The sequence below is a fragment of the Cryptomeria japonica genome, chromosome 5, assembly GCF_030272615.1.
Source record: "Cryptomeria japonica chromosome 5, Sugi_1.0, whole genome shotgun sequence".
Lineage (NCBI taxonomy): Eukaryota > Viridiplantae > Streptophyta > Pinopsida > Cupressales > Cupressaceae > Cryptomeria > Cryptomeria japonica.
Genome location: NC_081409.1, coordinates 547792785 through 547818378, shown reverse-complemented (window position 1 = coordinate 547818378; position 25594 = coordinate 547792785).

Here is a 25594-nt window from a genome sequence, read left to right as displayed (position 1 = left end):
GTAGTGGTTGCCTTGGATACACACCTACAAATCAGAGTTAGATCACTACTGCATGTATCAATAGATGGAGATTAACAATTGTAATCAGATGCCAAGTGACACAAAATGTCAGGAGTTACAAGAAGGTTCTCCAGTAGTGATGGTGGACTGGTACATGAAATTGGTATGTGTAGGAAGTTACCGGCATGATTGGTAACAAGTACTTGCAAGTTATGTAAGACAATGAGGTTTGAGATCATTGCATTATCCTTGGTAGCATGGAATGTGGAGTTTATGTCTTAGGTGGTGTTGATAAAGACCTGAATGACATATGTTGGCCCCATTGTAGAGAATGAAGGCATACATGCTTTTGGGATAACCGGTTTGTTTCATGGCATGATGATGACATTTTAGGACATTGTGTCTAACAATTGGATATAATGGAACTGAAAGATCATCAGATGATCACAGTTGCACAACCCAGTCGGTATATGGAGATGATGGGTTCCCTGGTATTGGATCTAACCAATATTGTGGACCTGAGATGTTTAACTCAGGGGGAGTTCAAGTGCTTATGATGTTGAGTCAGAATGCTTGAACTTGTGAGGTACTAACTGCCTAAACTGTAGATGATGGAATTTGTTGTAGGAATACCCAGGAGAATTTCATGATTAATGGTATCCATTGCTCATCTGGTTGGTTGTATTCATAGTACAATCACACTTGATTATAAAGAAATTTGGGATCAAATGGATCGTAATGTAGTTTAACTGGCAGGCACGTAGTATTCACTGACACATCCTTCTGCAATTGAGTGCTTTAACAAATGGTATCATATTTGTATGCTCAATTGGTGTCAGTTGATGGTTGAGTCCTCCATCTCAAGTTGTGTGATTTGAGAAGATGTAAGAAGTGGTATCAAAGGAGGAGATACATCCGGTAAAGAAAAAGGGGAGAAAGATTTTTGTCAATGACCGGAAAATACAAGGAGAAATGATATCCTAATAGTTCCCTTTGCCATTGTTGTCAAAGGGGGAGAAAGATTTTGTAGTATACTGCATACTACATGTGTGAGAATCCATGGATTATACAAAGGGGAAGATTTGGATCACAAAAAAGGAGAAGAGAGATTATGTAGTATGTCAGATACTAAATGAGTTGACATCAATGCCAAAGGTGGAGATTGTTGGCATTGTGTTGTCATTGATGTCAATCGGTATAGAAGGACAACCGGTATGGGAGTATTGTTGACATGTGGTCATTGATGTCAACTAAGTGTTACAAGTCACTGGTAAAGAAGAAGAATGTCATTCAAAGGAATGACCAGTGGAGTCATAGTTGAGTCATCGATACACAAGTTAGTGTTTGACTTGTGTGGACAAAATGGATAGGTTACTTGTACAATCTATCACCAGTAAGGAAAGGATGTCAACTAGTAAGTGTTTTGTTGACAGTGAGTAGTTTCCAACCGGCAAGCTTATGACCAGTGTACAAGCAGAGTTGGCAATATGTTGAGCTGTTGTTTGCGATTAAGAGACATAATGTTACCTAAAACACATCAATACATGAGGAGAAGAATGTACAGGTCACTGGTATGTTGTGTGGATGCAGATTAATAGGAATCCTACCAGATAGAGATGTAGACACCATGTGAAGAGATGACTGACAATGAATGTGCCCACACTGGATCTCATGTGCCTGTTTGAAGATATGTTGCACAAATAGGGAAGCCATATGAGTGCATTTTTAGAATGCAAATGATAAGGATTCACTACCACTGGTAAGTGGAGCTTATCTCCTATTATGAAAAGTGTGCATCATAGTTCTGTGAGATAAGAAAGAAGTAGTAAAGGCAGATGTTTGAAGGCTCACACTGGATCTACCGGTAAATCAAAGGAATGCCTCAAGTGCATGAAATCAAGAATATGCACTGGACCGACAAAGAAGGCATGTTGAGTTGCCAGAACAGATGAAGTGTAATGGGTTTGTCACTTTGACAAATCGATTGAGACGTTGTCTAGTCTGATAATGAAGAAGGCAAGGTTGAGAAACTGCAGATAAGATAATGCAACCGGTATGCAGATGCCTCAGATGGAATTAGTTGAAGGTTGATGACATGGTGTCATCAAGAGTGTTTACTGTTATGTATGTCCACCGGTAATGCAAACAAAGTGTAGATGCAGAAGACTCCCATCTAATGAAGATGTGCACGAGGTAGGTTGGAAGAGTGTTGACCAATTGAGTGTTGCATCAGAAGAGAAGCAAAGTGCAAAGTTGATGATAGACTGGTTAAGGGTTTAACCAACAGGGTTAGCAAGCCAGTAGATGAACCCAATAATGGAGTTGGTCAATTATCCAATCCATATGGACACAAAGGTGGATGTTGACATAGTTTCCACGTGGAGATGAAGTGGCATGCATGCACGGTTTGATGTGTTGAGTTGCTGAAGTGTGAGGCGGCAAGGTAGATGGTGACAAGTCAACATTTATGTCAACTGCGAGATTCATGGGATGCACTATAGAGGTTTGTGGCTTGAGGTCAGGAGGACAACAGAGATCCAACTCAGATTGATTGAGGAGATCAAGGTAGGTGAAGGAAACCGCAAAACCAATCTTGGTGATCGACCAAGAAATCAGCCGATAGGTCAAAAGCAGATTGCCAAAAATAGAAGGCATGATCAGAAAGGCACGATAATGGCAAGATTGATTGATGAATTGTAGTTCATCAATCTAGGTGATCAGATCAAATGAGATCTGATTGGATTTGGTTTGTCTCAAGGTTGATGAGAAAACTCTAACTGCCCAAAATTTGAATTGGCTTTTGGCGGAAAACCAAGTTATAAAAAATATGCAAGCCAAAATCATTGAAGGGTGTTGCTGGATGAGAGAGTGTTACTACACGCAAGAAGAAATCAGTCAAGTGGTCATCAAGAAGAAGTATAAGAGATTGAGTGTGAGGAAGAACAAGGTTGAAGTGTTCAACCAACATCAGTGAGGCTACCAACAGTCAACCAGTGAGTCTGATAGAGGAGTGAACCAATAGAGTGTAGAACCGAAAGAGAGTAGAATCGGTAGTGAACTAGATAGAAGATCCAATAGAGAGATTCACAAAAGAGTTACAAAATCCATTTGTAACAAGAAGATAACTTCGGTATCAAAAAAAAAATTGCATTCACTGAGTTGTAGCTCGATGCAAGGGTTGTATCTCCTTGGGTTGGTGCCCTAAATTAGGGGTTGGTTGTCCTTGGGTTGGTGCCCTAAATGTTGTAATGAGAGATTCATTGTGAGGCTAGATTGGAGCAGTAGTCTCCAACAACATTTCTCACCAAGTTTTTTCCCATCTTAGGTTTTCCTCATATATGTTGGTGTTATGTGATGTCCCTTTATGTGTGATTGCATTTGCATTGGTCTCCCCTCTAACCGGTAAGTCTGCATTTAGTTAGATATGATAACCGATATGCTCACATAGGATAGTTAAAGTGAAAAGTTTGAGAACCACTGATTCACCCCCTCTCAATGGTGCATTGTGTCTAACAAAGAATATTTGATAAAAAAACTACATAACTTCCTAATCAATTCTGGGGCATCCACAAATGTCCTACCTCTGGCAATTTGTCAAAAGTTAGGATTGACTCCAGCAAGATCAAATCGTAAGGTAACATAGCTGGATCATACAAAGGTAAATGTGACAGAAGAATTGACAAATATACATATGCAGTTGGCATCAGATCCATGGATACAAGGTTTCATGGATATTCAAGTGGTGGACATACCTAGTCAATATGGGATTTTACTAATCATAGACTGGTTGAGAATGTTAAATGGATATTTACACACAGATTTTTCTCACATGTGGTTATCGTGGAAGGGAGTCCTAAATCAAATTAAAATAGAGTCAAAACCCCGAGTAAAATTAATGGTTATAGACTATAATCAAGAGAATGAGATATTACATCTTGAAGTAGAGCCCGAAGTTTATAGCATAAAACCACAAATGGATGAAATATGTGTTTTGGGAAGAGAGACCATTATAAAAGGCTTACCTTATACAGATGTATTGATTCAATCAGGTAGTGAATGTTCCTGATGAAGAGAATGATGCACCGGAAATGTTCATAGAAATGGTCACTCAGAAAGCTGACACTTGCATACAACAAGGAACACCATTAGAATCAATATTATTAATTGATTGTTGCAGGGTTCACAATGTTAAACACCTTGAAACTCAGTGTATAATATCCCTGACTATTCTGGACAATGAGTGGACTACAAGTAAAGCAATACAAAAGGAAATAAGTCCAATTGGAAACAACGAGTCAAAAATCAATAGAGAAATTAAGGAATCAGAGAAGAGAAAAGTGTCCCCAAATTGTGGAGAATTTTCTCAAAATGGGAAGATGTAAAGTTGATTTCATAATTGAAAAATCTGTCGCATCAAGAGAAGATGGGATTTGGACATTAAAATTTGATAGATCAAAGTCCAAGTAATGTATAGGGATAGGAGTAGGGTTGACTAATCCAAAATAAAAGTAGTATCTAGTAGCTTACATACTTCAGTTCCAATGTACCCATAATTTTACTGAATATGAAGTGTTGATACATGGTTTATTGTTAGCCACAAAGAAAGGAGTATGGATGCTAAGAGTAATGGGAGACTCATAATTAGTAGTTAGACAAATAAGGAAATAATATATCTGCCGATACAAAAAGATCGCTAGTTACCGACACCGAGTATGGGATTTAATACAAAGTTTCAAAGATTTTAACATCGAACATATCCCAAGAAAGTTTAACAAAAGAGAAGATGCTTTGGCAGTAGCAGCTAGTTCGTTGGAACTGCTTGAGTCTTCCAGATTGAAGAAGTTTATAGTAGAATTGGTACCAGTTCTATCCATACTTGATAACATGTGGAACTTACAAGTTTTTGAAGATGACCATCATATCAAAGAATTCATCACAAATTATTGTCTTTTTGAAGCACAAGTGATTGATTAAATCGATATGCCAAGTGGTGAAGCGGAGGAATTTCTCGAGGTATTGAAATGTAATAATATCCCTAAAGGCATAATAGAGTTGGAAATATTGTTTGATGTAGATCAAGTGCTAAATTAGAAGAGATTGTACAAAACAAAAGGGGATAAGTGTTAACGGTGTAGTTTAGACATGACAAAGGGACAACAACATGTTTTGATAGGAAAGGTTTGTACTGAAAAGGTAAAGGGTGACATAATACAAGCATTGAAGGAGTATATACATGTCATTGCATGGACATATGAAGATCTGAAAATGTATGACACGTCAATTATCACTCATACGATCCTTTTAAAGTCAAAGGTAAAACCATTTAGGAAAAAACAAAGACCAGTGAATGCCTTGATAGAGCCACTAATTCAAAAAGAAGTACAAAAATTGCTTTTGGCAAGAATCATATTTCTCTTTAGACATTTGACCTGGGTAGAAAACCTAGTTCTAGTTCATAAGAAGAATGGAGACATAAGGTTATGTGTAGATTTTAGAAACCTTAACAGGGCTTCAGAAAAAGATAATTATCCATTACCGCCCTTAGACGAAGTACTACAGATAGTTAATGTTTCTCAGATGATGTCCTTTCTAGATGGATTCTCAGGATATAACCAAGTTACAGTTAACAAACATGATAGGCTAAAAACCTCATTTACCACAAATCGGGGGACATTCGCTTATATAAGAATGCCATTTGGATTGATCAATGCAAGAGAAACATTCCAGAGGGCGATGGATATTGCAGTCAGAGAATTGATTGGTAAATGCATCATAATTTACATGGACAATCTGACTGTCTTTTCAAAAGATAGGTCCACACATGTACAGGATTTATGAAAAGTATTAAAGAAATGCGGGCAATATGGATTATCTCTAAACCCCCAAAAAATTATGTTTAGGGTAACAGAGGGAAAAGTATTAGGGCATATAATCTTAGAAGTTGAAATCTCAATTGATCCAGATCGAGTAAGTGTGTTGATGAAGTTACAACCCTCGAATAGTAAAAAGGAATTAAAATCATATTTTGGGAATATCAATTTTGTCTACAAATTCATCATGGGTTTTGCAGAGATAGTACAACCTTTTAATGCTATGCTAAAAAAGGAGGCCAAGATAGAATGGACAAAGGAAGCATGAGAAGCTTTTGAAAATGTGAAGAAAGAAATAGCAGACGCTCCAGTGTTGTCTAGCCCTGATTACAGCAAGTCATTTTATATATACTCATTTTCTTCAGAGCATACATGTATAGTGGTACTGAGAAAGAAAACCTAAATGAAATAAGAAAATCCCATATCATTCATGAGTTGTTTGTTTAAAGATGCGGAGCTAAGATACATAAATGTCAAAAAACATGCTTTCACGTTGGTGAAAGTGATTCAAAAATTCAGACATTACATTCTAAGAAGTAAAGTGATAGCAATTGTGCCTAATGCCTCAATGAAAACCCTTCTAATGCAGAATGAGATAAGAGAGGAGTTCCAAATGGATCACCATTATACAAGAGTTTGATATAGAAATTATCCCGATGAAGTTGGTCAGGGGACAAGCTCTGGTATAAGCAATTGCGGAAATGGGCCTACAACTAATAAGTCAACAATATGTGCTAAGTGACAAAAATCAAGATGAATAGTATGAAGATTTGATGCACTTCCTTATAACGGGGCGATGTCCTGAACATTTGAACAAATGACAATGTAGAGCGTTGAAAGTCAAGACACGAAATTATATGATAAACAATGAAAGTTTGTTCTTCAAAGATCATTCCAGAGTTTATTTAAGATGCACAAGTAAAGTAGAATTAGAAAAGATCCTTCATGAATTCCACGATAAATTTGGTACAGGACGGCCCACTATCTTTAAAGATGTATACTCAACACAACCATTATAATCTGTAATAAAAGTGAGACCATTTGCACAATGGGGAATGGATTTTATTGGAATGATAAACCGCCCGTCAACAATAGGACACAAGTACATTCTAACCTTGACAAATTATTGTACCAGGTGGTCTTAAGCAGCGACGTTCAAAAATTACACCACAGAAGTTGTCACTCAATTTCTAGAGGATAACATTATCACTCGTTTTAGAGTCCTGACTTTTCTGGTATGTGACAGTGGCCCTGCTTTCACATCTTTGAAAATTGATGACTAGGCATTTAAATTATGAATCATTTTAAAGTTTTCTTCGAATTATTATCCTCAAAGGAATGGTTTAGCAGAGTCCACTAATAAAAATCTAATAGATGACATTAAAAAATTGTTAAACAAAAACCCAAGAGGGTGGTATGCCCTATTAAAGTATGCATTATGGGCCAATAGAACTAGAGTTAAAAGTAGTTTGGGAAATTCTCCATACCACCTTGTTTATGGTCTAGACCCAGTAGTACCCACAAAGTTAAAGATACCCACACTAAAATCTATTCAAGAATAGTTGGGGTTTGAAAACAAAGAAGAAGCGAGGTTAACCCAATTACTAAACCTAGATGAGAAAAGAGATAGAGCCACTGAGTATATGATTAAACATCAGGCTACCATAAAAATAGGGTTTTACAAATGAGTGAGAGTAATAGCGTTTTATTTAGCAAACCTAGTGCTATATCATGAAAAATCACAGGAAGGAAAAGGAGCTTTTGGAAAATTTGCACGAGTATGGTCAGTACCATATCAAATAGCAGAAATTTTAGGAGACAATGCATTCAGATTATCAACATTACAAGGAGAACCCCTTGCATTGCATGTCAATGGGCAATTTCTAAAACATTATTTTTAAATGCAAATACCTAGAATTAGCGATGTAAATAGTGTAAATAGCATCATAGGTTATAGCATAGTCTCGTTAATAAAATTGCGGAGCGTGCGAATCAATTCAGTTAGTAGGTGTGTTGTAATTGAGTAGATTTAGTAGTAAGATTAGTGTAAGCAATAAGCAGAATCTGCAAAGAAGAAGAATAAAGAGAACAACCATTTGAGACATAAAGCAATATTGAGATTTCCATTTATCAACGTGAAATATATACAACTATCAAAAGATATCATCAAAAATATGCATGTTTACATTTGCAATGTGCATATTTACATGTGCTAAATGACAAAATCAGAGATTGTAGTAAGATTTGAAGGCAGCGGTAAAAAAAAATGGAAAGAGGAATTCTCAATTGTTGAGGAGCATCAACCACATCAAGAATTCAATCTTCCCAAGCCCATTAGTGTCTAGAATTAACCCAAAGTATTGCTTCAGGTAGCAGCAAGCCCCATGATATTTCTCCCTATGTTCTTGGATAGTGTTAGTGCGGAAACCACCCAGAAATTTGAAGACAGGCACATGTACAAGTGCAATCCATAAATCTACAATATCCTGAGGCATTGGTAATGCCATATCCTGATAGAGCCACTTCTAGTATCACATCCAAACCACCAACAAAGTCAGGATGCAATAGACGGTTGCACAAATTTGAACCTATATCATCATCTTCTCCTAGGTCCAATAGAGAAGCGATGAAGTGGGACACAATGTCTGAGTTTACTCTATACCTAGTAGTAGAAGTTAAAAATTCAGACCCTAAGATCCATTTTATTTCCCTTTTAACTAGGTCAGCATCCCGAATATTATGAAGCATAAATATGTGATGCAGGCGATGACTGGTTATAGACCATAAAAAGGTTGATTGGTGACTGCTTCCAGTTAAGCATATAGCACAATCAACTAGTGAAGAGAGTTCAAAAGCCTTAATTAAAAGATAAGATCTAACAAGATGCATGAGTTGATTATGAAAGTAAAGTATGAAAGAAGAATTGGAGAAGAGAACTAAATAAAAGCCCCGAGCTTGCTAATATAAATGTTCATCTTTTCATACATGTTTAATAGAGTACCAAATTGAAAAGGTTCAGACTCCAAAGAGGCCATTATAGTGACAAGACATATGAAAGATAATATGGTCGAGGCCAAAGTGCCAATGGTTCATAAGTTCAAAGATTAGCTGTAATAAGTTGATGAAATCCACAACTAATGATCTTAAAAGGAGAAAATGCAAGATGATGTTGTATCGGTCTGTACGTATGAATTGTCTCGAGAAATTAAATTTCCTTAATACGCAATAATCAAGGTCCGGTTGCTCAAAAGTAGCATTAAATGAGCCAGCTTTCCCATCCTAAAAGTAAGTAAAAACCAATTATTTTTTCTTTAGGGTGAACTCTTATCCACGTGCTTGAGTAATCAAGAGATGGTTAAAATATAAAAAACATGACATTAAATGTTGCAGATTGAGTGAGGTATGTCAAGAAGCTCTATAGACAACTAACATTAAAGAGTCCTTTGAAAGCTTTATCAGAAAAGATAATGATTTGTGAAGTAAAAATTAAGAATCATCCTCAAGACTATAAGCCATCCAAGCTATGAAAAGAAAAGAGAAATTCAAAGCAAAATGCTTCAAAATAAAAAACTATATTTAAAGATATGAAGCATAAAGGATTCTAAAAATCTTGCTCCAAATGTTCTTAAAAGTTATATCAAAGGGAATGAAGAAAGCAAAAAATAAAAAAATGGCAAAGATAAACTTACCGGAGCTATGAACGCTTGACTGGCAGTAAGGCCATATCTAAAAAAGTCAAAAAATTGAGGAAAGATAAAATAATAAGTTGGCAAATCATTAATTTACTAATAGATTTTAAAAGGAAAGAATGAATCATGAGCACACACTAGAGGAACTTGACATGATCTCACAACAAGGAGAGAGTTTGATGTCTGTGTGGTAAAAGTATAATCATTCTCAAGAGAACTTAAAGCGCATCAAATATGAATTCATTTTAAAATCTAAAGCAAAGGGTTTTTGGTTAAGAGTAGGGGTGGAAATTTGTTGTGTGCAAATACAACACACCCCATTTAAGCTACAAAATGGGGACCCACCAAAAATTTTGTGCTAAGTCGGTCCTTTAATCTTAAGAGATGAGGAAAGACAATAGCGGGACAAGAGATCGTTTTGGAAAGAGTTTGAAAATTTAAAGAGAGATCAATTATCCCGATGGTCTTTTACCCGCAAATGAATATCACGGAGAATATCTAGTTCCTTAGAAGATGCGGGATGAAGAGATAAGAATCGAAATGATGTGAAAATGGTAAAAGTTGGAATTTCCCCACTTCCCAAAGCTCTGCATGATCGAATGAATAGAACCAAGTGTAAGGAGCGCAAGAGCGTGGATGGTTGCAAGGGGCTAAGCATGAAGGAAACTTTGATAGCAAAGTTGAATCTTGTCTGAGTCTCAATGGAGTTGATCCCTCAAGATTGTAATTAAGCCATGACTGTGAAGGTGGGGAATGGATAAAATGCGACATCGGAGACAGATGACAAAGTAAGCCATATTGTCTTAGTAACATTGCGGAGAACATTGTGATTGCAGATTAAGATTAATAAAAGGTCGCACATGCACTTTTTGAATTAAAACAACGTGTCAGCATCCTCTGCAAAGCTATACTTTGACCCAAAAAGAACGAAAAGGCCATAGTAGTCATTAGATAAAGGGTTTCTTTTTTGAAATTCCCCCCAAAGTTTTCCAGGTCATTTAACTCACTGTATGACGAATTAAGCGTAAGATTTATCGGATCGTTAGATAGTAAATGAAGTAATGGCATGAATCATGTAACAGTATGATTTAGAATGTTTTAAGATACAGATAATACAGGGGTAGATACATGAGAAAACACAAGACATCTCAACAGGTAGTTTACTCAGACTCTTCCAGTGACTCTCACAACAAAACAGATAAGGGCCTAAAGTCAACTCAGTGAATTTACATAAGAAATTAATGATCATGATTGGGTAAGTTGAAAATGAAGCTAAATGGAAATTAAGTAGGTTAAATATTTAGCGCATGGCTTGCATATAGGTAACTTAGGAAATTTAAACAGGAAGCAGGAAAAATGAAGTAATGGGTACCCAGAAAGCAAAACTAAAGAAATAATTTGAATGGAGATTTCCCCAAGTAATACCCAATACTAGGTTTTACTTGGATACCCATCTAGGACACTGCAACCTCGCTGAGATCATCGACAGGATGAGGGAGCCAGTGGTTACGAATGAAATGAAGAATATGTAGTAGAGTGGTTTGATACAGGCCACAAAGTCTTTGATTGCTATAAAAGCCCATGATTTGGTCAAACAGTGCATTCAATATTATGATGCGAGTAAAAATCAGGTCATTTATAATAATAGGGTGTATGCAAATTTAACACCCGGGGATTTTAAAGAACTTCTCAGAATTCCAACCCTCGCTACATGGATAAATAGGAGCAGAGACTAGGTAGAGAAAGAATTTAAGGAGGCAAGGTCAACGTGTGAAAAGACTATGCAGGAGGAGTGGTATGTTAGGAAGAAAGGAAAGGTACTAGCTAAATTACCCACCCTAGTAATAAGAAAGGAAATGCATCTAGAGGTGTATATTGCAATCATGTATCTCAGTAGGATAGTTGGGATAGAGATTAGTGGCTTGTTTCAGGAATGGATATTCACATACATCCAGAGCCTAGGGCAAAATAAAGGAACCTATGAATGGGCCACGTTCATCATCAATTCCATATACCATTGTATAGAAGAGACTTCAGGAAACTTTTATATGTCTTCTTATATGGTACATGCATGTGCAATAAAAGAAAACATTTGGGGTTTGAATATAGTGGAATTTCTAGGAACAAAAGCAGGCAAGAATCTAGTGCATGCATATTTCCCACAGTTAGAAAAGAGGGAGTTTGTATTACACTACAAGGAGGCTAATGACTATTTTATCATGAAGATCGCCTGAGAGATAGAAGGAAGACCTAGAGAAGGGGTACCATAAGAAGTAATAAAGGTGATTCAATGTTATGGAGGATGGTACATTCAATTCCCCACTTGGTCATACTTAAGGGCACAAGGATTTTTAGGCAGACCCTTTAAATTGCCAAGGTACTCGTCAATCTGGAGTTGGCTAACTGAATTTTGTAGACAAATGGTGAAGTTTCATGATAACTACCTAAGCTCTCATCGAAAACTAGGGTTCAAATTCCCAGTAAAAATTGGGGAATTCGGATGTGAATCACTGCAAAATACAAAGAAGGCAGAAGAAGACTTGCTAGATAGACACCTACAATACTTCCAATATACCAGGAAGGATTATGATCCATTGCACAAAATAGAAAAGTATATTTCTAGAAGGGTCAAACACATTCCAGACATAGAGGACTACTGGATGGATTGTGTAGATGAAAAGGAAATAAGGAAAAGGAAATATTACCAGAGATTGACACTGGCACAAATGAGGCAATTAGGACCTGCTAAAATAAGGATTGAAGTACCTTCGGAAGTGATGGAACATGGTGAAGAAGTCCTAAGGCAAGATTACCCAACAGATAATGTAGACAAAAGGCCATTAACAAAACCTACAGCAAATGAGCCAGAGCTAGTTTCTATGGACCAGGTGAACCAACCTCTTCTGGAAGCAACTAAAAGGTGGCTGGAAGCATATAAAGTAGAAATAGAGTAGAGAAGGACAAAGCTCACAATAAGAAGGAAGATGAAGAGGAAGGACACAGAGGAGAATGTAGACTTTTTGGTTCATAAGCGAAGTATAGACATGAATAGGATCATAGAATCCGGTACCTTGGAAGTAGAAGATTTGGATCAAGAAGGGGTCGAGGTAGTTACTACTGATCCAAACCTAAATATGGTAGCCAAAAGTAAAAGGAAAGAGCCCTAGTATCAAGGTAGTAAAACTGTACAGGCAGACATGAGGGAAGAAGGGACTGAAACACAAAAGGAAACATCCCAGGAGCATGTATTGCGGGATATTCTCATAAGTGTATCTCAGTCTGTAGTGCAATTGTTCGTGTCTCCCCCATTGGTTAATAACACCCTCGGTGATATAGTAAAATTACTTCGAGTTGATCCCATAAAAGACCTGGGATTCTATGATGACCTAAATTGGGTGTTGGAAAAGCACCACAAAGGAACCATATGAGAATTTCAAAAGAGGTTGGAGCAAGGAAAATTGCTGCAAAAGCCATCACATGAAGTGAAACCGATGACAAGCAAGAGTGTGATGGACCAAGTGATAAACTTGGAAGGATCAGGTGAATCCGAAGAAGCTACACAAAAGGAGAAGGATACAAAGTCCAGAGGGGATCAAACTACTGTCAGGGAGGAGACAAGGATAGAAGAAGAGCCAATCCTCCACGAAAAAGGTCAACAAGAAGGAACGGCTAAGAATGTTGAAATGCGGGCCATGGAAGAAAATAGAGAAAGTGAAGAAGCACCACACCAAGAAGTGATAATAATCCCGCAAGAAGAAGAAACCTGGACCCCGCATCCAAAAGGACATCAATCACTGTGGAAGGAAAACCCCGCTAGAGAAGGTGAAGATTGAACACAAAGGTTAAATGAATCAGTAAACATGAAAGATGGTGGGATGGACCCAAGAAGTGAAAAGGAGCTAAATAAGGGGGAGTCACCTCAGGTTGAAGAAGAGAATAATTCTGATAGAGGAGAAGAGGGAAATCTAATCCAGAAAGGGGCGGATACTAGTCAGAAATAAGGGAAAAGAAAAACAATGGAAAGGGAAACATACATAGTGAATGATGAAACTAGGAATATGCCCGAATGAATAAAATAGAAAAAGGAGACCAACAAATGGATAGAAGTAATCTTGCTGGATTTCAACACCTTATTGATCGATGCACCTCGCACTACGAAAAGAAAAATGGTTAAGGTACAATATACCACCCGGATGAACCCAGGAGGAGAACAAAAATTACACATTGCAGAACCTATAACCAGGGAAGGAAAGGAAGAACCAACTGATCATGAATATAGGATAACTACAGTTTAGCTAGGAAGTCCCTCTAGAGCAGAAGCAATAAGAGCCGAAAAAGAAGGAATTTTCATCATGGAAGAAAGAATAGAGAGAAATGAGAGAAAACTTAAAGAGAAGAAATGCAAATAGATCAGCTATTAAAATTCATAAAAGGGATCCCCAAAAAGGGAGAAACTCCTTAGAAAATCCTAGCTCATCCAGTATCGATATCCCAAGAGGAAGCAGAGGCAGTACATGTAATGAGATGCAAGGCGAAGATGGTGGATAATTGGGTTGAACAGGTGCTAGCTCACACTAAGTCTTCGCTAAAGGTGGCAATGAATAGGTATACAACATAGGAAAAGCTAATTAGAAGGATGCACAGGGGCCAGAAAAGACACGAAGAACTGCTAGAACATGTCAAGGTAGAGATATCATATTTTCAGGCTACGAAAGGAATGACAATAGGAGAAATTGTAGAGAAGAAAATATTGACCAAGGAACAACTACCCCAACTGAAGATCGGAACAGTCGTCAACACTTGGCAAATAAATAGGTTGCAGGAAGGAATAGACAATTTGTAAAAGGCAAAAATCGAAGTGGCAGATATCCAGTATCAGAATTCTAAGCTCATAGAATTACTAATAGAAGGATTAGTAGAAGAAGTGATGGAGATGGGTGAAGATAGCATGCTGGAGGAGTTCAAGGAAATATGGGACAAAAGAAAATTAAAATTGGGCAAAGATGTGGATCTACGGGTCCTAAGAGATATTGGGCAAATCCAAAGCTAGGAAAGACAGTACGATGATAATGTTACTAAAGAGGATCTAAACATTGAATCTGTGTGGGTGAATTGTCAAGTGCAAGAACATAATTTATCCATCGTAAAATAGTCTAAAAGAAAAGAGATGGATCAAATCCTAACAAGTCTGCAACAACATTGGATGCAATTGTAGGAGGATCCAAAGGGAAAAGAGAATTCAAACGGTGACAAAGAACAAGAGTGATGCTAAGCTGTCAACATTTTGTCTTTTCTGTAATCGCACTATAAGAACAGAACTGTATTTCATTTGAGTTTTAGTTTGAGATGTGTAGACTTATGAGAGCTTTGATATATCTGAGCCTCTCTTCTTGTCTCTCGTACGAAGTAATTGTTTCAGTATTGTCATCTCTTTGCAAATAATGGTTGTGATAAAGTCATGGAGACTTATAGCTGACTACATGTGGTTGTAATGCACTATTTTGAATGAAGTAATATATGACTCTGCATGGGTTTCCAGTGTGTTATATCCCTTCCTTTGTCTAATTCAGTGTTTCATCTGTGGATCGCACAATTTTACAAAAAAAATGATATACTATTTCTAGTTACCTGTAGAATTGTTCTTTATCATTACTAATTGTTTCAGAGAGGCATTTACTAAAATATTATCAAGAAGTATCACAATTTATTTATACACTTATAATTGTTGTTTTGTCTTTTATTTCAAATATCTAGAGAAGTAAAGTATAACAAAGATATACTCCCAAAATTATGCCAATAGGTTGTCCTTAGAAGAACTAATTGGGATCTCCTCATATAAAAATAGTTGATGTATGCTATTGAGAAAGGCCAGAGGGTTTTAAAAGGACGTCTTGAGCCTTGAGGTTTAGATTTCCTATAGTTTTTAAGAAAATAAACTTATGGTTAAGAGCAAAAGTTTATAAATGTTGAGCAAATCAAAATTCACATCAACAATTCTCATTGGGATGATCTGTTGTAAGTTGTAATGTCCTAAGTATTTTGAAGTTGAAATTTGTTAGACATTACATAGGTTCATCAGCCTTGGTCTTGCAGAGCCAAAAGGGTAGGAGATCTCAATCTTGTGACTAAGTCTCATTCATTTGGCCAAATCCTTCTCTGAGTTTGTTGATGAGTTAGTGGCAATTCCTCTAGAACTCGGATACTGTTGGTTTGGAAACCAACACATAACACCTATGTACAACAAGTGGTAGCAGCAACATATTCTTCTTCAGTAGTAGATAGGGACACAAAGTCTTGTTCTTTACTATGCCAAGCCACCAATTTGCCTCCTAGGAAGAATGCACCACCAAATGTGCTTTTCCTGTCATCTAGACAACCTGCCCAATCAACATCAGTATAGGCAGTCAAGGTAAAATTATTGTGTCTAGGATACCATGAGGCAAAATCAATGGTGCCAAATATATATTTAAGAATTCTCTTAATAGCGTTTAAATGAGATTTCTTAGCAGATGACTGAAACCTTGATACTAGCTCACATAGACTGCATTATATTAGGTCTATTTGCAGTCAAGTACAACAAACTACTAATTATAGATATGTACATTGTATGAATAACATCAGGATGATCAACTTCTTGTTTAAGTTTACAACTTGTTTCCATAGGAGTGCCAATAGGCTTACACTCGTGCATTTGGAATCTATTTAACATTTCTTTTGTATATTTTGTTTGAGATAAAAAGATTCCTTTTTCAAATTGACTGACTTGTAAACCCAAAAAGAATGAAATTTCCCCTAACATTAACATTTCAAACTTTGATGCCATATTTTTTGGAAACTCAAAATACATTTCAGAATCATTACTGCCAAAGATAATATCATCAACATAGACTATAACTACAAGTATTTCGTCACCTTTTGTTTTGTAGTATAGATTGTTGTCAACACCACCTTTTGTAAAGCCTTGCTCCTGTAGATGTATGTCTAATTTGGAATACCAGGCTCTTAGGGCTTGTTTCAAGCCATATAAAGCCTTTTGTAACCTATAAACATGACTTTATTTATCTACATATACAAATCATTTAGGTTGTTCCAAGTAAACCTCTTCCTCTAGATCACCATTCATAAAGACATTTTTTACATCCATCTAGAAAACTTTAAAGTTTTTATACACAGAAATAGCTAGAAAAAATTTATGGCTTCAAGTCGTGCAACTAGAGAAAAGGTTTCATCATAATCTATTCCTTCAATATGAGAATATCCTTTGTATACAAGCCTAGCCTTATTTCTGACATTTCCTTTATCATCTAACTTATTTATGAAGACCCATTTTGCTCCTATTACATTTTTATCCTTAGGCCTAGGAACAAGTTCCCATGTTTTATTATTTTCTATTTGACCAAGTTCCTCTTCCATAGCTTTGATCCAAAGATTATCTTTGCTAGCCTCTGTATATTTTTTAGGTTCAAGCTGAGATATCAAACATAGATACACTAGATCACTTGCATTTGCAAGTTTCTTTCTAGTTTGAACACGTGCATATTTGTCACCAATTATTTGCTCTTGAGGATGATTTTTCTGTAACAATTGGAAGACAGTTTGGGAGAAGATCTCACATGTTCCTCAGGAATATTTTTTTCATTTTTTCATCCTGCATGTTCACTTTAAGAATTTTATTCATTTTTAGTTGGAACAATAGCATCTATTTCATCAGTTTGTTTTTCATCTGTATTGGAAATTTCATCAACTTTGACATTAGTAATTTCTATCACTCTTCTTAGTCTTTTGTTATAACATTTATAAGCCTTACTATGAGTGGAATAGCCTAGAAAAATGCCTTCATCACATCATAATTCAAAACTGTCTGTGCTATCATTATCCCTTTTGATAAAGCACTCACTACCAAAAACTTTAAAATAACTAATATTTGTTGTTCTACCATACCATAGTTCATAAGGATTGAAGTTTGTTTTCACTCTTAATTGAACCCTATTTAAAATTTAAACAGCGGTATGAACTGCCTCTTTCCAATAGGTATTAGGAAGACTTGCATCTTGTAGCATGGTTCTAGCCATTTCTTTCACACTTCTATTTTTTTCTTTTAGCAACACCATTTTGTTGTGGTGTTCTGGAGGCTAAGAATTGCCTCTTGATGCCATGTTTTTCACAATAATCATTAAATTATTGTGAGGTATATTTCCCACCTTTGTTTGAATGGAGATATTTTATTTTTAAATTAGATTCTTTGTCAACCATTTTCCTAAAACCCTTAAATCTATCAAAACCTTCTGATTTATCTTTTAGGAAAGTAAAAGTATGAAAAGCATGATAAATTTCATTATTTAGGGACTTTGTCCTTGTAGGACCAATATTATTTGGGCTTGAGTTTGTTTGCCTTCTTGACACTCTTTGCAAATGTGGTTATCTAGTTTTGAGAGAACTGGCAGGTTTCTCACATTTTGATTTTTACTAATCTTAATCAGATTATTATAGTTTATATGTCCTAACCTTCTGTTCCAGAGTTTAGTTTCTTCAAACTGACTCATAAAGAAAACATTATTATCCACTCTGTTATGTGAATCTTCATGAAGGTTATACACATTTCCATTTGTTTTGAAACCAACCACAATAGCCTTGCCAAAATTCTTTTTGATTTCACATCCTAGTGTAGAAAAATAGACATCAAAGCCATTATCATATATTTGACTCACAGTGAGTAAATTATGTGTTAACCCTTCAATATAGTACACATCATGGACTAGGATTTAATTTTGAAGTAACACAGTGCCTTTCCCTTTTATTTGTATGCAATGATCATTTCCAAACCTTACAAACCCTCCTGAATAATCTTTATAATAGAAAAACTTTTTTTGTCACCAGTTCATAAGGTGAGAACAACCACTATCAAGAATCCAAAGATTTTTCTTAACAACATGTAAGACAGTTTGAGCAACCAAAGCCTCAACCTTGTTATTTTTCTTTGGCTTCCATACTAATTTGGACTTATTAATATTTTCAGATTTAGTTGACTATTTTACCAAGACAGATTTACAAAACGCAGCTATGTGTCCAAGTTCACCACATTTATAACATTTAAGATTGTTCAGGAATTTGAACAAATTTTGATCTACAAAACTAGTTTTTCTTCCAGATATCATTTTACATTTGTTTGCTTTATGCCCATATTGATTGCAATAAAAATAGTAACCAGAGAAATGAAAACTATATCTAGAAGACTTACTTTTCTTGTCATTGGTCTTTTCTTTCTCATCATCAACATGTTTTGAGCATTCCCCTTTTGAAAAAACTTGAAGACCTTTGCCTTTATTCAACAAATCAGATGACTTGTTGCACAAAACATGTTTATCCTTAGATCAATAACTTCTTCTTCTAAAGAGCAACACTCTATTTCTTTATGGTTTAGTTTTTCTTGAGTTAACTCAATCTAACATTTGAGATCAGATATGAATTCAACATCTCACTATTTTTTATCTATTTGTAAAGCAGCCTCGATGTTTTTTATCCTTTTGTAAAGCAGCTTCTTTTCTTAGTCTTTTTATCTCCTTGAGAGTAGCTTTTAGCTCTCCTTCTAAGTCAATTTTAGATTCTGAATGATCTGTATTTATAAACTCCTAACTTTCATTCAAGATTATAATAACCATAAAGAGAGTTTCCTCTCCTTCCTTAAGAGCCTCATCAAAACAGTTGTTTGTTATATCTGCATACAGACTCTACTTCTTTTTAAAGTTGTTTTTCTTTTTAAAATTGAACTGTTTCTTCTTTCTTGATTTTTTATTATCTTACTCATCACTATCTATGTCCTTATTAGGACATTGTGCAATATAATGCCAATTCTGCCACAACCAAAACACTTGAAAGGCAGTTTTCCTTTGTATCTACCAGAACCTCTTCTTAACTTGCTTACAAAAGCAGACTCATTATTTTTCTGAGTTATAATTAACATCTATTTTAACAAATTTGAAGGTTGTTTCTTTTCTAGGAGGATCATTACTAATCCTCATTTCATAGGCAATAAAAATTCCATGTAAAGCATCAAGAGTAACCTGCTTTACATCTCTTTCTTCTACTACAGAAATTTTAGAATCATATTTAGGTCTTAAGGATCTTAACAACAATAGTTTCTTCGAAGGTTTCTCCTAGACCACAAATAGAATTCACAACATCCAGAACTCTTAAAAATCAATCAACAATTTTTCTTCATCAGACATTTTAAGACTTTCAAACTTGGCTCTATAAATAAGCTTGTAACTTTGCTTCTTTGACTTTTTCATCTCCCTCATAGATACTAGAAAACTTTTTCCCAAATGGACTTAGCATTTTTGCAATCCATAACCTTTACCAAACATCATTTGTAAGACCACAACAGATAGCATTTGAGGCCTTTGCATCACTTTCATAGGCCTTCTTTTCATTTGGGGTAGTAGGCGATGTAGTTTTTGTGTAATCAGTTTCTATAATAGACCAAACCTCATACCCTGGAGACTTGAAGTGATGGCTCATTCTAAATTTCCAAAAGGCATGTCTTGTTCCATCAAATAATAGTGCCTTAAAACCATAAAGATCTTCTTGAGTAGTCATGATCAGTACTCCACTACTAGGAAACCCTTATATTCAGGGTGTGGCTCTAATACCACTTGTTGGAGTACAAATAACACTGAGGGGAGGGGAGGGGAGGGGAGGGGGGTGAATCAATGTTATGTTAATTCACAAGACTTTTTATCTTCTCACTCAACTCATTTTGATTTAAACATGAAATAATATAAAGAAGATAACTGAAATGAATAAACAACAATTGAATCATAAATTGACACAGGAGATTTCATGAGTGGAAAACCCTCTTGGGGATAAAAACCACTCCTCAAATTACCTCACTGGATTTCTTATGTCTCACTGACAATAAATCAATGTCTCACTGATAACAAATCATGCCTCACTGGCTTTATACAATCACTTTCTAGATTTATGTTTTGAGTCATACAGAGTACAACCTCTATTTCATTTCATGGGATCTTTTGATCCCACAAGACTTGAGATTCAGAAGTAAAAGTACAATACATCTCAATTGTTTACATATAATATATCATTGTGTATATATAAAATATACACAGTGGTATAATATAATAAACCTCTATTACAATATACATCAACTACTTTTTACACTGTTGAATAAATATGCCTTTAAATCATTGAAACAATAACTCTCATACAAAGTATAATAAAAAAAATTATTTATTCTTTCTGAAAACCAAAAAACTCTCTACCCAAAATACCTTCAATATAATGCATAAATAGTGTTCTATGTTTCTAAACAGAAGAAGAACTTTTCTCATAACCATAACAACATAATAACCTTTCTCAAACTATTCCACAAACTATGGTCTCCCAACCAAAATGAGCTAAATAATGTCTTTAAAAAAGGTTGCTAATGAAACAAACTTGAGAGAGGATTTAGGGTTTCGACAAAACATTTTTATGTTTAACAAAGAAAGCTAACTCCTGGATAATGATTCTGAGCAGAGATATAAAATATACAAGAAAACTCGGACAAAGTTTAGTTTACTTTAAACAAAGCTTTAAACAACAACATCAATCTAAGACTCCATAAGACAAAGCAAGAACAAACTCGAACTAGCTTTACGACATAAACAAAGTGGATTAAGCAAAAGAAACTTCACAAGATTTTAGTTATGAAACAAAAACACAAGACAAGAGAAGATACACATGTTGCCTCAATGGATACCACAAATATTTTGCTCATATTCCATAACAATGAAGAGATTCAGATTCCAATTGTTTGCCCATGCACACCAAAATTATTAACTGTCATCCAAACTGATCACTACTCATGTTCATCAAGATCAATACCCATTGTTTACAAACTCTTCATGCCACCAATGGCTATGGTTTGCAAACCCGGCCAAGAACAAAAAGAAAAGCTCGGCCAAAACAAAAATGAGCATCAATATATATTTTACGGTATATAAATTTTTCATGCCTCAAACATTATACCACGGGCTCATTTTAATAAAAATGCCCACTCTATACAAATAAAATTACAATGGGATTTTAATATAAAATTATCCCAAAACCTTTTCACCACAAAATACTCATGCTCAAGGTAAAAAATGGTCAATTCACAAGATCTTATTCATAGATTTCCATTTTAAACATATCTCACCACATGAAGTCTAATAACCCTTATATGCACTAAACATGTAATGACCTATATCATTAAGATATAATAATATATTAACAACCTATTAATAAGATATTAATAAGTAATTAAACACTTATTATTGATAACAACATCGATCATCAATGTCTACCACAAAGGAAGGTATACCAGACATCACATAATAGAGATACTAGTAAAGATGCTCAGATTGCATATTAATCACTGTCCAATTCAAATCATATATGAAGAAACCACATAACAATACCATCAAGAAGTTACCAACTTTGACATTAATGCCAACACATGCCAAGGGAACAACACCCTTCCTAAGGAATTTTTAATTCCTTTTATTTTTCCAATGTGCCTAGGGATCTCTTCCCTATTCACCTTGAGGAGTGTGGAGACAAGAAATGCCTTTATGGAAAATCTCTTGGTCTCCACACCTTGTCCTCTCCATCCTTCCCATCAATTTCCTTCAATCTCCACCCTCCATTTTAAATTGATCTTGCCCCTCCATTTTGGCCCTCTCCAATCTATAAATTTGAGTCTCCTCCCCTCATTTCCATATCTTATTCTCATGCAATCCTATGTTGTTAGTTTGTGCTTAGAAATACTCCCTTAGCATCCATATTATAGTCAAATCCCTCCATACTTAGCCATTATCACCCATCAATCCATCCATCAAGCATTATCCATGTTGTTGTTGTAGTGGAGAGTAATCCACATCTCCAATCAAGGACCAATCCAAACACGTGGCGCAAAGGGCACACCTTCACTTCATCAAAGGTCCAATCTGAGGAGCAAGAGAACACTTGTGAAGGTATAAAGGTTTATTTCATGTTTGTTTCAATGTTTTATATTTATTTGGAATGAAACTAACACATAGGCCCTCACATCAATTTTCCCTTGCTTCATTTTGGCACGCCCAGTGGGACCCACATCCCTTGTCACTAATCATTTTGTGGATTTGTGAAGGATTTTGCTTGCAAGTTTCCGATTCAGTGTCTAAGACTATAGTTCAATGTCTCTGCTTTGTTGGATCGGTGTCTTTGTGCAGAGAAATCAACGTCTGCATTTAAATTCAAAATTTTCCCGCTTTGTTTTCCTTGCAGATTTCAGATCGGTGTCTACATTATGCAAAGTGACGTCTCTGTTTTGTCTTATTTTCTAACCTATTTTTTGTTCTATTTAACCTTTAATTTGGCTAAAAATATCAAAAAAATAAAAATAAATAAAATATAACTTAAAAAATCACAAAAACAACTTAGATTAGCGGTTTCATTTATCTAACATTCAGATTTTTAGTAGTTAAAATAGATTTTAGATTAATTAGTTAATATTTTAGGGAAATTAGCTCTTTGGCATCTGCGTTGTGGTTCGGTGTCTCCGTCAAGCCTGTTTCCTTCTTGAATTTTAATTTTAAATTTTCAAATTTTGTCAACTAACTGTTTTTTGTAGAAAAATATTTTGGCATCTATGTAGATGGCCAGCGTCTGGACTGGAACAAATCAACATCTCAGTAGGTATAATATTCTACCAGAATTTTGAATTTCAAATCTCTAAATTTTTTCCCCCCTATTATTCTGGTTTTTGAACCTAGGCTATACTTTGGTGCCTACATAGGCATTTAGCATCTATGTAGACGTTCGACATCTGCACCAAGGTAGTTAGGAATTTTGATTATTGATCAAATGTTGAGTTTTGTAGGAATTCTTGTGTGTCCAAGACCACTTTTAGAAAACTACTAACTATTTTTTTGCAGCACGCTTACCAAAGACAATATTTTTTCCACTAGATTTAGCTTATTTTTCTTGCATTTTAGATTAGATCACCTATTTTGTGGGACTAAATAGTATCATTATCAACCATGTTTTTGTGCACTTGCACATGTGTATAGAGGTACCACAACTAACACACACTATCCTCTCCCTCTGATCTTCATGATCCTGGGTGCACGAGAAAAGTGTTAGAGATGCTCGAATTTTACTTTTGTAGGTAGAGGGTTGTCCCCCCGAGCTGCCCATAAGGCCAGTGTGGGGAGAATGACCCAAGAGATAATGGGCTTTATTCAAGTCACCTCTCAGTCGCTAAATAAAACACATGGGATGAAAGTCTTCACAATGGGTGATAATTGCCTACCTATGTTGACTTCCCTAGTACTCGTGTTCTACATGAAGGAAGCCTCCTAAGGGAGAGAGCGTAGATGGATACCCAAAAGAGAGTCTCGTACTAAGAGCCTTTTTTTAGTAGGCCAAAATACCACATTGTTGGTGCAGGGAGTGCGGATCATACCTCGAAGTAACACCTCATGTACCCACTCAAGATGAGACAAGAATCCCTCAATTAAAAGATCTTCGGATCTTTGGGGTAAGAGAATCCCTCAATTAAAATATCTTTGAATCTTTGAGGTAAGAGAATATGCACTTAATAAGTTTAGACACTACATCATTGGCTACCAAATCTTTGTTCATAAAGATCATGCAACCATTATATACTTAATGAATAAACCCTCAATTTTAGGGAGATTAGAAAGATGGATATTGTTGATGCAAGAATTTGATATCACCATTGTTGACAAGCCAGGGAAAGCCAATGTGGTATCAAATTTTCTATCCAGATTAACAACAAATGAAGATCCACAAGTCATTGATGACTCATTTCCAGATGAACATTTGTTTTCTATTGTTGTCTATACACCTTGGTATGCTGACATAGCTAACTACCTAGTTACTCACAAGATTCCTCCCCATTTCTCACCAAAAGAAAAGAGATTGCTTGTTGAAAAGAGATTCAATTTCTCTTGGGTAGCAGGGTGTCTATTCTATACTGGACTAGACCAAGTAATGAGAAGGTGTGTCGGGGAGGATGAAACTTATGACATCCTGCATGCATGCCATGATGAGCCTTGTGGAGGACATTTTGCAGCTAGAAGGACAACCATTAAGATACTCAATACATGATACTATTGGCCTACCCTACATAAAGATGTTGCCAAATACACTAGAAAATATGATAGATGCCAAAGAATGGGAAGACCCACAAGATCAAATGAAATGCCATTATATTCACAAGTGGTGGTAACACCCTTTGACAAATGGGGACTTGACTTTGTAGGACCCATTGGCCCTCCATCAAATAGAAAGTCTTACATTTGGTCTATATTGATTATGTGACAAATTGGGTCAAGAAGTTAAGGCCATGAAGCATGCAAGGGATAACAAAGTAGAAAAATTTCTTTATGAAGAAATCTTCACCCATTATGGAGTTCCCAGAGAAATAGTAACAAATCAAGGGGCTCAATTTACCTCCACTCTTGTTACAACATTGGTAAATGAATACAATATCAGGCATAGAAAATATACAACTTACCATCCACAAGATAATGGAAATGCATAAATCACAACTAGGGAAATTGAAGCTATTCTCACTAAAATAGTGGCTCTGCATAGAAAAGATTGGGCAACTAGACTACTTGAAGCAGTATAGGCATATAGAACATCATGGAAAACCACAATAGGATTTACTCCTTTTGTGATGTTCTATGGAAAAATAACAATGATGCCCATTGAATTTGAACATAAAACATTGAGGACAACACTTGAACTTGGAATGGACATGTTTGCAACACAAAAGGAAAGAATTCTACAATTAAATGCTTTTGGTGAAATCCAAAAATTAGTTTTACATCAGATAGAAATGCTACAAAATCAAAGGTTCAAATGACATGAAAAATATATTAGGTAAAAGCAATTCCACATAGGAGATTGGGCACTCCTCTATGATTCTAGATATAAGGACAACATGGGCAAATTACAGATAAGATGGTTAGGCCCATATGAAAT